Genomic DNA, 20,600 nt, shown 5'->3' with positions numbered 1-20,600 from the left:
GGGCCCCAATGACATGCAGCATGTACGTTGGGCACCCATGACATGCGGCATGCATTTATGGCCCCCATGACATGCGGCATGCATTTGGGCCCCCATGACATGCGGCAAGCACGTGGGGCCCCAATGACATGAAGCATGCACGTGGGGCCCCCATGACATGCGGAATGCACGTGGGGCCCCCATGACATGCGGAATGCCTGTGGGGCCCCTTGACATGCGCCATGCATGTGGGGCCCCTATTACATGCGGCATGCAATTGGGGCCCCATGACATGCAGCATGCATGCGGTGCCCTCATGACATGCGGCATGCATTTGGGGCCCCAATACATGCGGCATGCACGTGGGCCCCCATGATATGCGGCATGCATTTGGGGCCCCCATGACTTAAGGCATGAATTTGGGGCCCCCATGAAATGCGCCATGCATGTGGGGCCCCTATGAAATGCTGCATGCATTTGTGGGCCCCAAGACATGCGGCATGCATGTTGGTCCCTCATGACATGCGGCATGAATTTGGGGCCCCAATACATGCGGCATGCACGTGGGGCCCCGATGACATGTGGCATGCATGTGGGGCACCCATGACATGCGCCATGCACGTGGGGCCCCGATGACATGTGGCATGCATTTGGGGGCCCCATTACATGCGGCATGCACGTGGAGCCCCCAAGACATGCGGCATGCATTTGGGGCCTGCATAACATGCTGCATGCATTTGAGGTACCTGAGACATGCCGCATGCATGTGGGGCCCCCATAAAATGCTGCATGCATTTGGAATGCCCGAGACATGCGGCATGCACGTGGGGCCCCTATGACATGCCGCATGCATTTGGGGCCCCCATGACATGCGGCATGCATTTGGATCCCTCATTCCATGCTGCATGCAAGTTTGGCCCCCATGACATGCGGCATGCATGTGGACCCCCATGACATGCGCCATGCATCTGGTGCCCCTATGACATGCGGCGTGCACGTGGGACCCCCATGACATTCGGCATGTATGTGGGGCCCCTATGACATGCGGCATGCACGTGGGACCCCCATGACATTTGGCATGCATTTGGGGCCCCCATGACATGTGGAATGCCTGCGGGGCCCCCATGACATGCGGCATGCATGCGGTGGCCTCATGATATGCGGCATGAATTTGGGGCCCCCAATATAGGCAGCATGCACGTGGGGCCCCCATGATATGCGCCGTGCATTTGGGGCCCCTATGACATTCGGCATGCATTCGTCGGCCCCAAGACATGTGGCATGCATTTGGGGGCCCCATGACATACGTCATGCTTGTGGGGCCCTCATGACATGCGGCATGCATTTGGGCCCCCATGACATGCGGCATGCATTTGGGGCCTGCATAACATGCTGCATGCATTTGGGGTACCTGAGACATGCGGCATGCACGTGGGGCCCCCATAAAATGCTGCATGCATTTGGGATGCCCGAGACATGCGGCATGCACCTGGGGCCCCCATTTCGGGCCCCCATGACATGCGGCATGCATGTGGGACCCCCATGAGATGCAGCTTGCATTTCGATCCCTCATTACATGCTGCATGCAAGTGGGGCCCCCATGATATGCGGCACGCCTTTGGGGCCACCATGACATGAGGCATGCATGTGGGGCCCCTATGAAATGAGCCATGCATGTGGGGCCCCTATGACATTCGGCATGCATTTGTGGGCCCCAAGTCATGCTGCATGCATTTGGGGCCCCCATGACATGTGGCATGCATTTAGGGCCCCCATAACATGCGGCATGCATGCGTTGCCCTCATGACATGCGGCATGCATTTGGGGCCCCCAATACATGCGGCATGCACGTGGGGCCGCCATGAAATGCGGCATGCATTTGGGGCCCCCATGACTTGAGGCATGCATTTTGGGCCCCCATGACATGCGGCATGCACGTGGGGCCGCCATGAAATGCGGCATGCATTTGGGGCCCCCATGACTTGAGGCATGCATTTTGGGCCCCCATGACATGCGCAATGCATGTGGGGCCCCTATGACATGCGGCATGCAATTGGGGCCCCAATGACAAGCGGCATGCATGTGGGGCACCCATGACATGCGCCATGTACGTGGGTCCCCTATGACATGCGGCATGCACGTGGGGCCCTCATGACATGCAGCATGCATTTGGGGCCACTATGACATGCGGCATGCATTTGGGCCCCCATGACATGCGGCATGCATTTGGGCCCCCATGACATGGGGAAAGCACGTGGGGCCCCAATGACATGAAGCATGCACGTGGGGCCCCAATGACATGAAGCATGCACGTGGGGCCCCCATGACATGCGGCATGCATGTGGAGCCCCCATGACATGCGGCCTGCATTTGGGGCCCCCATGACATGCGGCATGCATGCGGGGCCCTCATGACATGCGGCATGAATTTGAGGCCCCCATGACATGCGGAATGCATTTGGGCCCCCATGACAGTCGGCATGCATTGGGGGCCCCCATGACATGCGGCATGCATTTGGGGCCTGCATAACATGCTGCATGCATTTGGGGTACCTGAGACATGCGGCATGCACGTGGGGCCCTAATAAAATGCTGCATGCATTTGGGATGCCCGAGACATGCGGCATGCACGTGGGGCCCCTATGACATGCCGCATGCATTTGGGGCCCCCATGACATGCGGCATGCATGTGGGACCCCCATGACATGCGCCATGCATGTGGGGTCTCTATAACATGCGGCATGCTTGTGGTGCCCCCATTATATGCAGCATACATTTGGGGACCCCGTGACATGCGGCATGCACGTGGGCCCCCATGATATGCAACATGCATTTGAATCCCCCATTACATGCGGGATGCACGTGGGGCCCCCATGACATGCGGAATTCCTTCGGGGCCCCCATGACATGTGGCATGCATGCGGGGCCCTCATGACATGCGACATGAATTTGAGGCCCCTATGACATGCGGCATGCATTTGGGCCCCCATGACATGCGACATGCATTTGGGGACTGCATAACATGCCGCATGCATTTGGGGCCCCCATTACATGCGGCATGCACGTGGGCCCCCCATAAAATGCTGCATGCATTTGGGATGCCCGAGACATGCGGCATGCACGTGGGGCCCCTATGACATGATGCATGCATTTGGGCCCCCATGACATGCAGCATGCACGTGGGGCCCCATATGACATGACGCATGCATTTGGGCCCCTATGAAATGCGGCATGCATGTGGGGCCCCCATGACATGCGCCATGCATGTGGGGCCTCTATAACATGCGGCATGCTTGTGGGGCCCCCATTATATGCAGCATACATTTGGGGACCCCGTGACATGCGGAATTCCTGCGGGGCCCCCATGACATGCGGCATGCATTTGGGCCCCCATGACATGCGGCATGCATTTGGGGACTGCATAACATGCCACATGCATTTGGGGCCCCCATTACATGCGGCATGCACGTGGGGCACCATGAAATGCGCCATGCATGTGGGGCCCCTATGACATGCGGCATGCATTTGTGGGCTCCAACACATGCGGCATTCATTTGGGGCACGCATGACATGCACCATGCACGTGGGGCCCCTATGACATGTGGCATGCATCTGGGGGCCTCATTACATGCGGCATGCACGTGGAGACCCCCATGACATGCGGCATTCATTTGAATCCCCCATTACATGCGGAATGCCTGCGGGGCCCCCATGACATGCGGCATGCATGCGGGGCCCTCATGACATGCGGCATGAATTTGGGGCCGCCAATACATGCGGCATGTACGTTGGGCATTTATGGAACCCATGACATGCGGCTAGCATTTGGGCCCCCATTACATGCGGCATGCATGTGGGCCCCCCATGACATGCGGCATGCATTTGGGGGCCCCATGACATGCGGCATGCATGTGAGGCCCCAATGACATGCGGCATGCATTTGGGGCCCCCATGACATGTGGAATGCCTGCGGGGACCCCATGACATGCAGCATGCATGCAGGGCCCTCATGACATGCGGCATGAATTTGGGGCCCCCAATAAATGCGGCATGCACGTGAGGCCCGCGTGATATGCGGCATGGATTTGGGGCCCCCATGACTTGAGGCGTGCTTTTGGGGCCTCCATGACATATGGCATGCATGTGGTGCCCTATGAAATGCGGCATGCATGCGGGGCCCTCATGACATGCGGCATGCATTTGGGGCCCCGATGACATGCGGCATGCATGTGGGGCCCCCTTGACATGCGACATTAATTTGGGGCCCCCATGACATGCAGCATGCATGTGGGGCTCCCATGACATGCGGCATGCATTTGGGGCCTCCATGACATGCGGCATGCATGTGGGGCCCCCATGACATGCGCCATGCATGTGGGGCCCCGATGACATGCGGCATGCATGTGGGGCACCCATGACTTGCGCCATGCACGTGGGGCCCCTTTGACATGCGCCATGAATTTGGGGGCCCCATTACATGCGGCATGCACGTGGAGCCCCCATGACATGCGGCATGCATTTGGGGTCCCCATGACATGCGGCATGCGTGTGGGGCCCCCATGACATGCGGCATGCATTTGGGCCCCCATTACATGCGGCATGCATTTGGGGCCTGCATAACATGCTGCATGCATTTGGGGTACCTGAGACATGAGGCATGCATTTGGGGCCCCCATTACATGCGGCATGCACATGGGGCCCCCATGACATGAGTCATGCATTTGGGGCCGCCATGACATGCGGCATGCATTTGGGGCCCCCATGACATGCGGCATGAGTTTGGATCCCCCATGACATGCGGCATGCACATGGGGCCCCCATGACATGAGTCATGCATTTGGGGCCGCCATGACATGCGGCATGCATGTGGGGCCCCCATGACATGCGGCATGCATGTGGGACCCCCATAACATGCAGCATGCGTTTGGATCCCCCCTTACATGCGGCATGCACGTGTGGCCCCCATGAAATGCGGCATGCATTTTGGGCCCCAATGACATGCGGAATGCCTGCGGGGCCCCCATGACATACGGCATGCATGCGGGGCCCCCATGATATGTGGCATGCATTTGGGGCCCCCATGACATGCGGCATGCATGTGGAGCCCCCATGACATGCGGCATGCATGTGGGGCCCCATGACATGCAGCATGCACGTGGGGCCCCCATGACATGTGGAATGCACGTGAGGCCCCCATGACATGCGGCATACGCTTGGGGCCCCAATGACATGCGGCATGCGTTTGGGTCCCCCATGACATGCGATATGCATGTGGAGCCCCCATGACATGCGGCCTGCATTTGGGGCCCCCATGACATGCGGCATGCACGTGGGGCCCCAATGACATGCAACATGCATTTGGGGCCCCCATGTCATGCGGAATGCACGTGAGGCCCCCTTGACATGTGAAATGCATGTGGGGCCCCCATGACATGTGGAATGACTGCGGGGCCCCCATGACATGTGGAATGCCTGCGGGGCCCCCATGACATGCGGCATGCATGCGGGGCCCCCAAGAAATGCGGCATGCACGTGAGGCCCCCATGATATGCGGCATGCATTTGGGGCCCCTATGACTTGAGGCATGCATTTGGGGCCCCCATGACATGCTGCATGTATGTGGGGACTCATGAAATGCGCCATGCATGTGGGCTCCTATGACATGCGGTATGCACGTGGGGCCCCTATGACATGTGGCATGCATTTGGGGGCCCCATTACATGCGGCATGCACGTGGAGTCCCCATGACAAGCGGCATGCATTTGGGGCCCCCATGACATGCGGCATGCATGTGGGGACCCCATGACATGTGGCATGCATGTGGGGACCCCATGACATGCGGCATGCATTTGGGTGCCCCATGACATGCGGCATGCATGTGGGGCCCCCATGTCATGCGGAATGCACGTGAGGCCACCTTGACATGCGGAATGCATGTGGGGCCCCCATGACATGCGGCATGCATGTGGGGACCCCATGACATGCGGCATGCATTTGGGTGAACCATGACATGCGGCATGCATGTGGGGCCCCCATGTCATGCGGAATGCAAGTGAGGCCACCTTGACATGCGGAATGCATGTGGGGCCCCCATGACATGCGGCATGCATGTGGGACCCCCATGACATGCGGCATGCATTTGAATCCCCCATTACATGCGGCATGCACGTGGGGCCCCCATGACATGCGGCATGCATTTGGGGCACCCATGACATGCGGAATGCCTGCGGGGCCCCCATGACATGCAACATGCATGTGGGGCCCTCATGACATGCGGCATGAATTTCGGTCCCCCAATACATGTGTGTGGCATGCACATGGGGCCCCCATGATATGAGGCATGCATTTGGGGCCCCATTACATGCGGCATGCACGTGGAGCCCCCAAGACATGCGGCATGCATTTGGGGCCCCATGACATGCGCCATGCATGTGGGGCCCCTATGACATGCAGCATGCATGTGGCCCCTATGACATTCTGCATGCATTTGGGGCCCCTTTGACATGCGGAATACCTGCGGGACCCCCATGACATGCGGCATCCATTTGGGGCCTGCATAACATGCTGCATGCATTTGGGGTACCTGAGACATGCGGCAAGCACGTGGGGTCCCATGACATGCTGCATGCATTTGGTGTGCCAGAGACATGTGGCATGCACGTGGGGCCCCTATGACATGCCGCATGCATTTGGGGCCCCCATTACATGCGGCATGCACATGGGGCCCCCATGACATGCGGCATACTCTTGGGGCCCCAATGACATGCGGCATGCGTTTGGGTTTCCCATGAAATGCGGCATGCACGTGGGGCCCCCATGACATGCGGCATGCATTTGGGGCACCCATGACATGCGGAATGCCTGCGGGGCCCCCATGACATGCAACATGCATGTGGGGCCCTCATGACATGCGGCATGAATTTGGGGCCCCCAATACATGTGGCATGCACGTGGGGCCCCCATGATATGAGGCATGCATTTGGGGCCCCATTACATGCGGCATGCACGTGGAGCCCCCAAGACATGCGGCATCCATTTGGGGCCCCTATGACATGCGGCATGCATGTGGGGCACCCATGACTTGCACCATGCACGTGGGGCCCCTTTGACATGCGGCATGAATTTGGGTGCCCCATTACATGCATGTGGGGCCCCTATGACATGCTGCATGCATGTGGGACCCCCATGACATTCTGCATGCATTTGGGGCCCCTGTGACATGCGGAATACCTGCGGGACCCCCATGACATGCGGCATCCATTTGGGGCCTGCATAACATGCTGCATGCATTTGGGGTACCTGAGACATGCGGCATGCACGTGGGGCCCCATGACATGCTGCATGCATTTGGTGTGCCAGAGACATGTGGCATGCACGTGGGGCCCCTATGACATGCCGCATGCATTTGGGGCCCCCATGACATGCACCATGCATGTGGGGCCCCTATGACATGCGGCATGCATGTGGAGCCACCATGACATGCGGCATGCATGTGGGACCCCCATGACATGCGGCATGCATTTGAATCCCCCATTACATGCGGCATGCACGTGGGGCCCCCATGACATGCGGCATTCATGCGGGGCCCTCATGACATGCGTCATGAATTTGGGTCCCCAATACATGTGGCATGCACGTGGGGCCCCCATGACATGTGCCATGCATTTATGGCCCCCATGACATGCGGCATGCATTTGGATCCCCCATTACATGCTGCATGCACGTGGGGCCCCCATGACATGTGGCATGCATTTGGGAAACCCATGTCATGCGGAATGCACGTGAGGCCACCTTGACATGCGGAATGCATGTGGGGCCCCCATGACATGCGGCATGCAAGTGGGGACCCCATGACATGCGGCATGCATTTGGGTGCCCCATGACATGCGGCATGCATGTGGGGCCCCCATGACATGTGGCATGCATGTGTGACCCCCATGACATGCGGCATGCATTTGAATCCCCCATTACATGTGGCATGCACGTGGGGCCCCCATGACATGCGGCATGCATGTGGGACCCCCATGACATGCGGCATGCGTTTGGGTTTCCCATGAAATGCGGCATGCACGTGGGGCCCCCATGACATGCGGCATGCATTTGGGGCACCCATGACATGCGCAATGCCTGCGGGTCCCCCATGACATGCAACATGCATGTGGGGCCCTCATGACATGCGGCATGAATTTGGGGCCCCCAATACATGTGGCATGCACGTGGGGCCCCCATGATATGAGGCATGCATTTGGGGCCCCATTACATGCGGCATGCACGTGGAGCCCCCAAGACATGCGGCATGCATTTGGGGCCCCCATGACATGCGCCATGCATGTCGGGCCCCTATGACATGCTGCATGCATCTGGGACCCCCATGACATGCGGCATCCATTTGGGGCCTGTATAACATGCTGCATGCATTTGGGTTACCTGAGACATGCGGCATGCACGTGGGGCCCCATGACATGCTGCATGCATTTGGTGTGCCAGAGACATGTGGCATGCACGTGGGGCCCCTATGACATGCCGCATGCATTTGGGGCCCCCATGACATGCACCATGCAAGTGGGGCTCCTATGACATGCGGCATGCATGTGGGGCACCCATGACTTGCGCCATGCACGTGGGGCCCCTTTGACATGCGGCATGAATTTGGGTGCCCCATTACATGCGGCATGCACGTGGAGCCCCCATGACATGCGGCATGCATGTGGGACCCCCATGACATGCGGCATGCATTTGAATCCCCCATGACATGCGGCATGCATTTGGGGCCCCCATGACATGCGGCATGCATGCGGGGCCCTCATGACATGCGTCATGAATTTGGGTCCCCCAATACATGTCACATGCACGTGGGGTCCCCATGACATGCGCCATGCATTTATGGCCCCCATGACATGCGGCATGCATTTGGGCCCCCATGACATGCGGCATGCATGTGGGACCCCCATGACATGCACCATGCATGTGGGGCCCCTATGACATGCGGCATGCATGTGGAGCCACCATGACATGCGGCATGCATGTGGGACCCCCATGACATGCGGCATGCATTTGAATCCCCCATTACATGCGGCATGCACGTGGGGCCCCCATGACATGCGGCATTCATGCGGGGCCCTCATGACATGCGTCATGAATTTGGGTCCCCAATACATGTGGCATGCACGTGGGGCCCCCATGACATGCGCCATGCATTTATGGCCCCCATGACATGCGGCATGCATTTGGATCCCCCATTACATGCTGCATGCACGTGGGGCCCCCATGACATGTGGCATGCATTTGGGAAACCCATGTCATGCGGAATGCACGTGAGGCCACCTTGACATGCGGAATGCATGTGGGGCCCCCATGACATGCGGCATGCAAGTGGGGACCCCATGACATGCGGCATGCATTTGGGTGCCCCATGACATGCGGCATGCATGTGGGGCCCCCATGACATGTGGCATGCATGTGTGACCCCCATGACATGCGGCATGCATTTGAATCCCCCATTACATGTGGCATGCACGTGGGGCCCCCATGACATGCGGCATGCATGTGGGACCCCCATGACATGCGGCATGCGTTTGGGTTTCCCATGAAATGCGGCATGCACGTGGGGCCCCCATGACATGCGGCATGCATTTGGGGCACCCATGACATGCGCAATGCCTGCGGGTCCCCCATGACATGCAACATGCATGTGGGGCCCTCATGACATGCGGCATGAATTTGGGGCCCCCAATACATGTGGCATGCACGTGGGGCCCCCATGATATGAGGCATGCATTTGGGGCCCCATTACATGCGGCATGCACGTGGAGCCCCCAAGACATGCGGCATGCATTTGGGGCCCCCATGACATGCGCCATGCATGTGGGGCCCCTATGACATGCTGCATGCATCTGGGACCCCCATGACATGCGGCATCCATTTGGGGCCTGTATAACATGCTGCATGCATTTGGTTTACCTGAGACATGCGGCATGCACGTGGGGCCCCATGACATGCTGCATGCATTTGGTGTGCCAGAGACATGTGGCATGCACGTGGGGCCCCTATGACATACCGCATGCATTTGGGGCCCCCATGACATGCACCATGCAAGTGGGGCTCCTATGACATGCGGCATGCATGTGGGGCACCCATGACTTGCGCCATGCACGTGGGGCCCCTTTGACATGCGGCATGAATTTGGGTGCCCCATTACATGCGGCATGCACGTGGAGCCCCCATGACATGCGGCATGCATGTGGGACCCCCATGACATGCGGCATGCATTTGAATCCCCCATGACATGCGGCATGCATTTGGGGCCCCCATGACATGCGGCATGCATGCGGGGCCCTCATGACATGCGTCATGAATTTGGGTCCCCCAATACATGTCACATGCACGTGGGGTCCCCATGACATGCGCCATGCATTTATGGCCCCCATGACATGCGGCATGCATTTGGGCCCCCATGACATGCGGCATGCATGTGGGACCCCCATGACATGCGTCATGCAATTGGATCCCCCATTACATGCTGCATGAAAGTGGGGCCCCCATGACATGCGCCATGCATGTGGGGCCCCCATGACATGCGCCATGCACGTGGGGCCCCATGACATGCGGCATGCATGTGGGGCCCCCATGACATGCCGCATACATTTGTGGCCCCCGTGACATGAGGCATGCACGTGGGGCCCCCATGACATGCGGCAAGCACGTGGGGCCCCAATGACATGCAGCATGTACGTTGGGCACCCATGACATGCGGCATGCATTTATGGCCCCCATGTCATGCGGCATGTATTTGGGGCCCCCATGACTTGAGGCATGCATGTGGGGCCCCCATGACATGCACCATGCATGTGGGGCCCCTATGACATGCTGCATGAATTTGGGGCCCCTATGACATGCTGCATGTATTTGGGGCCCCCATGACTTGAGGCATGCATTTGTGGCCCCCATGACATGCGGCATGCATGTAGGGCCCCCAAGAAATGTGCCATGCATGTGGTGCCCCTATGACATGCGGCATGCATTTGTGGCCCCCATGACATGCTGCATGCATGTGGGGCACCATGACATGCGCCATGCATATGGGGCCCCTATGACATGCGGCATGCAATTGGGGCCCCGATGACATGCGGCATGCATGTGGGGCACCCATGACATGCGCCATGTACGTGGTGCCCCTATGACATGCGGCATGCACGTGGGCCCCCAATGCCATGAAGCATGCATGTGGGGCCCCCATGACATGCGGCATGCATGTAGGGCCCCCATGAAATGTGCCATGCATGTTTGGCACCTATGACATGCGGCATGCATTTGTAGGCCCCAAGACATGTGGCATGCACGTGGGGCCCCTATGACATGCGGCATGCATTTGATGGCCCCAAGACATGCTGCATGCATGTGGGGCCTCTATAACATGCGGCATGCTTGTGGGGCCCCCATGACATGCAGCATACATTTGGGGCCCCCGTGACATGCGGCATGCATGTGGGGCCCCCATGACAAGCAGCATGCATTTGAATCCCCCATTACATGACGGATGCACGTGGGGCCCCCATGACATGCGGAATGCATTTGGGGCCCCCATGACATGCGGAATGCCTGCGGGGCCCCCATGACATGCGGCATGCATGCGGTGCCCTCATGACATGCGGCATGAATTTGAGGCCCCCATGACATGTGGCATGCATTTGGGTCCCCATGACATGTGGCATGCATTGGGGGCCCCCATGACATGCGGCATGAATGTGGGTCCCATGACATGCGGCATGCATTTGGGCCCCATGACATGCGGCATGCATTTGGGGCCTGCATAACATGCTGCATGCATTTGGGGTACCTGAGAGATGCGGCATGCATGTGGGGCCCCTATGACATGCCGCATGCATTTGGGGCCCCCATTACATGCGGCATGCACATGGGGCACCCGTGACACGCGGCATACGCTTGGGGCCCCAATGACATGCGGCATGCATTTGGGCCCCCATGACATGTGGCATGCATTTGGGGCCTGCATAACATGCTGCATGCATTTGGGGTACCTGAGACATGCGGCATGCATTTGGGGCCCTAATGACATGCGGCATGCCTGTTGGGCCCCCATGACATGCAGCATGCATTTGGGGCCACTATGACATGCGGCATGCATTTGGGGCCCCAATACATGCGGCATGCACGTTGGCCCCCATGACATGTGGCATGCATTTGGGTCCCCATGACATGCGGCATGCATGTGGGGCCCCCATGACATGTGGCATGCATTTGCGGGCCCCATGACATGTGTTATGCACGTGGGGCCCCTATGACATGCGTTATGCATTTGGATCCCCCATTACATGCTGCATGCAAGTGGGGCCCCCATGACATGCCGCATACATTTGTGGCACCGTGACATGAGGCATGCACGTGGGGCCCCCATGACATGCAACAAGCACGTGGGGCCCCAATGACATGCAGCATGTACGTTGGGCACCCATGACATGTGGCATGCATCAATGGCCCCCATGACATGCGGCATGCATTTGGGGCCCCCATGACTTGAGGCAAGCATGTGGGGCCCCCATGACATGCACCATGCATGTGGGGCCCCTATGACATGCTGCATGCATTTGGGGCACCCAAGACTTGAGGCATGCATTTGGGGCCCCCATGACATGCGGCATGCATGTAGGGCCCCCATGAAATGTTCCATGCATGTGGGACCCCTATGACATGTGGCATGCATTTGTGAGCCCCAAGACATGTGGCATGCACGTGGGGCCCCCATGACATGCTGCATGCATTTGTGGCCCCCATGATATGCGGCACGCATTTGGGGCCCCCATGACATGAGGCATGCATGTGGGGCCCCCATGAAATGAGCCATGCATGTGGGGCCCCTATGACATGCGGCATGCATTTGTGGGCCCCAAGACATGCTGCATGCATTTGGGGGGCCCCATGACATGCAGCATGCACGTGGGGCCCCCATGAAATGCGGCATGCATTTCGGGCCCCCATGACATGCGGCATGCATTTAGGGCCCCCATGATATGCGGTATGCATGCGGCGCCCTCATGACATGCGGCATGCATTTGGGGCCCCCAATACATGCGGCATGCACGTGGGGCCCCCATGATATGCGGCATGCTTTTGGGGCCCCATGACTTGAGGCATGCATTTTGGGCCCCCATGACATGCGGCATGCACATGGGGCCCCCATTACATGCGGCATGCACATGGGGCCCCCATGACATGCGGCATACTCTTGGGGCCCCAATGACATGCGGCATGAGTTTGGATTCTCCATGACATGCGGCATGCACGTGGGGCCCCCATGACATGAGTCATGCATTTGGGGCCCCTGTGACACGCGGCATGCACGTGGGGCCCCCATGACATGCAACATGCATTTGGGGCCCCCATGTCATGCGGAATGCACGTGAGGCCCCCTTGACATGTGGAATGCATGTGGGGCCCTCATGACATGCGGCATGCATTTGGGCCCCCCATGACATGTGGAATGCCTGCGGGGCCCCTATGACATGCGGCATGCATTTGTGGGCCCCAAGACATGCGGCATGCATGTGGGGCACCCATGACATGCACCAGGCACGCGGGGCCCCTATGACATGCGGCATGAATTTTGGGCCCCCAATAAATGCGGCATGCACGTGAGGCCCCCATGATATGCGGCATGCATTTGGGGCCCCCATGACATGCGGCTTGCAATTGGGGCCCCGATGACATGCGGCATGCACGTGGGGCCCCCATGACATGCTGCATGCATTTGGTGTGCCCGAAACATGCGGCATGCACGTGGGGCCGCTATGACATGACGCATGCATTTGGGGCCCCCATTACATGCGGCATGCACATGGGGCCCCCATGACATGCGGCATACGCTTGTGGCCCCAATGACATGCGGCATGAGTTTGGATCCCCCATGACATGTGGCATGCACGTGGGGCCTCCATGACATGAGTCATGCATTTGGGGCCGCCATGACATGCTGCATGCATTTGGGGCCCCCATAACATGCGGCATGCATTTGGGCCCCCCATGAAATGCGGCATGCATGTGGGGCCCCCATGACATGTGGCATGCATGTGGGGCCCCATGATATGCGGCATGCAGTTGGGGCCCCCAATACATGCGGCATGCACGTTGGGCACCCATGACATGCGGCATGCATTTATGGCCCCCATGACATGCGGCATGCATGTGGGCACCAATGACATGCGGCATGCACGTGGGGCCCCAATGAGATGAAGCATGCATGTAGGGCCCCCATGAAATGTGCCATGCATCTTTGGCACCTATGACATGCGGCATGCATTTGTAGGCCCCAAGACATGTGGCATGCACGTGGGGCCCCTATGACATGCGGCATGCATTTGTGGGCCCCAAGACATGCTGCATGCATGTGGGGCCTCTATAACATGCGGCATGCTTGTGGGGCCCTCATGACATGCAGCATACATTTGGGGCCCCCGTGACATGCGGCATGCACGTGGGGCCCCCATGACATGCAGCATGCATTTGAATCCCCCATTACATGACGGATGCACGTGGGCCCCCATGACATGCGGCATGCATTTGGGGCCCCCATGACATGCGGAATGCCCGCGGGGCCCCCATGACATGCGGCATGCATGCGGGGCCCTCATGACATGCGGCATGAATTTGAGGCCCCCATGACATGCGGCATGCATGTGGGGCACCCATGACATGCGCCATGTACGTGGTGCCCCTATGACATGCGGCATGCACGTGGGCCCCCAATGACATGAAGCATGCATGTGGGGCCCCCATGACATGCGGCATGCATGTAGGGCCCCCATGAAATGTGCCATGCATGTTTGGCACCTATGACATGCGGCATGCATTTGTAGGCCCCAAGACATGTGGCATGCACGTGGGGCCCCTATGACATGCGGCATGCATTTGATGGCCCCAAGACATGCTGCATGCATGTGGGGCCTCTATAACATGCGGCATGCTTGTGGGGCCCCCATGACATGCAGCATACATTTGGGGCCCCCGTGACATGCGGCATGCATGTGGGGCCCCCATGACAAGCAGCATGCATTTGAATCCCCCATTACATGACGGATGCACGTGGGGCCCCCATGACATGCGGCATGCATTTGGGGCCCCCATGACATGCGGCATGCATGCGGTGCCCTCATGACATGCGGCATGAATTTGAGGCCCCCATGACATGTGGCATGCATTTGGGTCCCCATGACATGTGGCATGCATTGGGGGCCCCCATGACATGCGGCATGAATGTGGGTCCCATGACATGCGGCATGCATTTGGGCCCCCATGACATGCGGCATGCATTTGGGGCCTGCATAACATGCTGCATGCATTTGGGGTACCTGAGAGATGCGGCATGCATGTGGGGCCCCTATGACATGCCGCATGCATTTGGGGCCCCCATTACATGCGGCATGCACATGGGGCACCCGTGACACGCGGCATACGCTTGGGGCCCCAATGACATGCGGCATGCATTTGGGCCCCCATGACATGTGGCATGCATTTGGGGCCTGCATAACATGCTGCATGCATTTGGGGTACCTGAGACATGCGGCATGCATTTGGGGCCCTAATGACATGCGGCATGCCTGTTGGGCCCCCATGACATGCAGCATGCATTTGGGGCCACTATGACATGCGGCATGCATTTGGGGCCCCAATACATGCGGCATGCACGTTGGGCCCCCATGACATGTGGCATGCATTTGGGTCCCCATGACATGCGGCATGCATGTGGGGCCCCCATGACATGTGGCATGCATTTGCGGGCCCCATGACATGTGTTATGCACGTGGGGCCCCTATGACATGCGTTATGCATTTGGATCCCCCATTACATGCTGCATGCAAGTGGGGCCCCCATGACATGCCGCATACATTTGTGGCACCGTGACATGAGGCATGCACGTGGGGCCCCCATGACATGCAACAAGCACGTGGGGCCCCAATGACATGCAGCATGTACGTTGGGCACCCATGACATGTGGCATGCATCAATGGCCCCCATGACATGCGGCATGCATTTGGGGCCCCCATGACTTGAGGCAAGCATGTGGGGCCCCCATGACATGCACCATGCATGTGGGGCCCCTATGACATGCTGCATGCATTTGGGGCACCCAAGACTTGAGGCATGCATTTGGGGCCCCCATGACATGCGGCATGCATGTAGGGCCCCCATGAAATGTTCCATGCATGTGGGACCCCTATGACATGTGGCATGCATTTGTGAGCCCCAAGACATGTGGCATGCACGTGGGGCCCCCATGACATGCTGCATGCATTTGTGGCCCCCATGATATGCGGCACGCATTTGGGGCCCCCATGACATGAGGCATGCATGTGGGGCCCCCATGAAATGAGCCATGCATGTGGGGCCCCTATGACATGCGGCATGCATTTGTGGGCCCCAAGACATGCTGCATGCATTTGGGGGGCCCCATGACATGCAGCATGCACGTGGGGCCCCCATGAAATGCGGCATGCATTTCGGGCCCCCATGACATGCGGCATGCATTTAGGGCCCCCATGATATGCGGTATGCATGCGGCGCCCTCATGACATGCGGCATGCATTTGGGGCCCCCAATACATGCGGCATGCACGTGGGGCCCCCATGATATGCGGCATGCTTTTGGGGCCCCATGACTTGAGGCATGCATTTTGGGCCCCCATGACATGCGGCATGCACATGGGGCCCCCATTACATGCGGCATGCACATGGGGCCCCCATGACATGCGGCATACTCTTGGGGCCCCAATGACATGCGGCATGAGTTTGGATTCTCCATGACATGCGGCATGCACGTGGGGCCCCCATGACATGAGTCATGCATTTGGGGCCCCTGTGACACGCGGCATGCACGTGGGGCCCCCATGACATGCAACATGCATTTGGGGCCCCCATGTCATGCGGAATGCACGTGAGGCCCCCTTGACATGTGGAATGCATGTGGGGCCCTCATGACATGCGGCATGCATTTGGGGCCCCCATGACATGTGGAATGCCTGCGGGGCCCCTATGACATGCGGCATGCATTTGTGGGCCCCAAGACATGCGGCATGCATGTGGGGCACCCATGACATGCACCAGGCACGCGGGGCCCCTATGACATGCGGCATGAATTTTGGGCCCCCAATAAATGCGGCATGCACGTGAGGCCCCCATGATATGCGGCATGCATTTGGGGCCCCCATGACATGCGGCTTGCAATTGGGGCCCCGATGACATGCGGCATGCACGTGGGGCCCCCATGACATGCTGCATGCATTTGGTGTGCCCGAAACATGCGGCATGCACGTGGGGCCGCTATGACATGACGCATGCATTTGGGGCCCCCATTACATGCGGCATGCACATGGGGCCCCCATGACATGCGGCATACGCTTGTGGCCCCAATGACATGCGGCATGAGTTTGGATCCCCCATGACATGTGGCATGCACGTGGGGCCTCCATGACATGAGTCATGCATTTGGGGCCGCCATGACATGCTGCATGCATTTGGGGCCCCCATAACATGCGGCATGCATTTGGGCCCCCCATGAAATGCGGCATGCATGTGGGGCCCCCATGACATGTGGCATGCATGTGGGGCCCCATGATATGCGGCATGCAGTTGGGGCCCCCAATACATGCGGCATGCACGTTGGGCACCCATGACATGCGGCATGCATTTATGGCCCCCATGACATGCGGCATGCATGTGGGCACCAATGACATGCGGCATGCACGTGGGGCCCCAATGAGATGAAGCATGCATGTAGGGCCCCCATGAAATGTGCCATGCATCTTTGGCACCTATGACATGCGGCATGCATTTGTAGGCCCCAAGACATGTGGCATGCACGTGGGGCCCCTATGACATGCGGCATGCATTTGTGGGCCCCAAGACATGCTGCATGCATGTGGGGCCTCTATAACATGCGGCATGCTTGTGGGGCCCTCATGACATGCAGCATACATTTGGGGCCCCCGTGACATGCGGCATGCACGTGGGGCCCCCATGACATGCAGCATGCATTTGAATCCCCCATTACATGACGGATGCACGTGGGCCCCCATGACATGCGGCATGCATTTGGGGCCCCCATGACATGCGGAATGCCCGCGGGGCCCCCATGACATGCGGCATGCATGCGGGGCCCTCATGACATGCGGCATGAATTTGAGGCCCCCATGACATGTGGCATGCATTTGGGTCCCCATGACATGTGGCATGCATTGGGGGCCCCCATGACATGCGGCATGAATGTGGGTCCCATGACATGCGGCATGCATTTGGGCCCCCATGACATGCGGCATGCATTTGGGGCCTGCATAACATGCTGCATGCATTTGGGGTACCTAAGAGAAGCGGCATGCATGTGAGGCCCCTATGACATTCCGCATGCATTTGGGGCCCCCATTACATGCGGCATGCACATGGGGCACCCGTGACAAGCGGCATACGCTTGGGGCCCCAATGACATGCGGCATGCGTTTGGTTCCCCCATGACATGCGGCATGCAGGTGGCGCCCCCATGACATGAGTCATGCATTTGGGGCCCCCGTGACATGCGGCATGCACGTGGGGCCCCGATGACATGCGGCATGCATTTGGGGCACCCATGACTTGCACCATGCACGCGGGGCCCCTTTGACATGCCGCATGAATTTGGGAGCCCCATTACATGCGGCTTGCACGTGGAGCCCCCATGACATGTGGCATGCATGTGGGGCCCCTATGACATGCTGCATGAATTTGGGGCCCCTATGACATGCTGCATGTATTTGGGGCCCCCATGACTTGAGGCATGCATTTGGGGCCCCCATGACATGCGGCATGCATGTAGGGCCCCCAAGAAATGTGCCATGCATGTGGTGCCCCTATGACATGCGGCATGCATTTGTGGGCCCCAAGACATGTGGCATGCACGTGGGGCCCCCATGACATGCTGCATGCATTTGTGGCCCCCATGATATGCGGCACGCATTTGGGGCCCCCATGACATGCGGCATGCATGTGGGGCCCCCATGAAATAAGCCATGCATGTGGGGCCCCTATGACATGCGGCATGCATTTGTGGGCCCCAAGACATGCTGCATGCATTTGGGGGGCCCCATGACATGCGGCATGCACGTGGGGCCCCCATGATATGCGACATGCATTTGGGGCCCCCATGATTGAGGCATGCATTTTGGGCCCCCTTGACATGCGGCATGCACATGGGGCCCCCAAGACATGCGGCATGCACGTGGGACCCCATTAAATGCGGCATGCATTTAGGGCCCCCATGAAATGCGGCATGCATTTGTGGCCCCCATGACATGCTGCATGCATGTGGGGCACCATGACATGCGCCATGCATATGGGGCCCCTATGACATGCGGCATGCAATTGGGGCCCCGATGACATGCGGCATGCATGTGGGGCACCCATGACATGCGCCATGTACGTGGTGCCCCTATGACATGCGGCATGCACGTGGGCCCCCAATGACATGAAGCATGCATGTGGGGCCCCCATGACATGCGGCATGCATGTAGGGCCCCCATGAAATGTGCCATGCATGTTTGGCACCTATGACATGCGGCATGCATTTGTAGGCCCCAAGACATGTGGCATGCACGTGGGGCCCCTATGACATGCGGCATGCATTTGATGGCCCCAAGACATGCTGCATGCATGTGGGGCCTCTATAACATGCGGCATGCTTGTGGGGCCCCCATGACATGCAGCATACATTTGGGGCCCCCGTGACATGCGGCATGCATGTGGGGCCCCCATGACAAGCAGCATGCATTTGAATCCCCCATTACATGACGGATGCACGTGGGGCCCCCATGACATGCGGCATGCATTTGGGGCCCCCATGACATGCGGAATGCCTGCGGGGCCCCCATGACATGCGGCATGCATGCGGTGCCCTCATGACATGCGGCATGAATTTGAGGCCCCCATGACATGTGGCATGCATTTGGGTCCCCATGACATGTGGCATGCATTGGGGGCCCCCATGACATGCGGCATGAATGTGGGTCCCATGACATGCGGCATGCATTTGGGCCCCCATGACATGCGGCATGCATTTGGGGCCTGCATAACATGCTGCATGCATTTGGGGTACCTGAGAGATGCGGCATGCATGTGGGGCCCCTATGACATGCCGCATGCATTTGGTGCCCCCATTACATGCGGCATGCACATGGGGCACCCGTGACACACGGCATACGCTTGGGGCCCCAATGACATGCGGCATGCATTTGGGCCCCCATGACATGTGGCATGCATTTGGGGCCTGCATAACATGCTGCATGCATTTGGGGTACCTGAGACATGCGGCATGCATTTGGGGCCCTAATGACATGCGGCATGCCTGTTGGGCCCCCATGACATGCAGCATGCATTTGGGGCCACTATGACATGCGGCATGCATTTGGGGCCCCAATACATGCGGCATGCACGTTGGGCCCCCATGACATGTGGCATGCATTTGGGTCCCCATGACATGCGGCATGCATGTGGGGCCCCCATGACATGTGGCATGCATTTGCGGGCCCCATGACATGTGTTATGCACGTGGGGCCCCTATGACATGCGTTATGCATTTGGATCCCCC

This window comes from Phyllobates terribilis, unplaced genomic scaffold (genome assembly GCF_046119375.1).
Source record: "Phyllobates terribilis strain yellow unplaced genomic scaffold, ASM4611937v1 Scaffold_4__5_contigs__length_816908805, whole genome shotgun sequence".
Taxonomy (NCBI): Eukaryota; Metazoa; Chordata; class Amphibia; order Anura; family Dendrobatidae; genus Phyllobates; species Phyllobates terribilis.
This window is presented reverse-complemented; position numbering follows the sequence as displayed.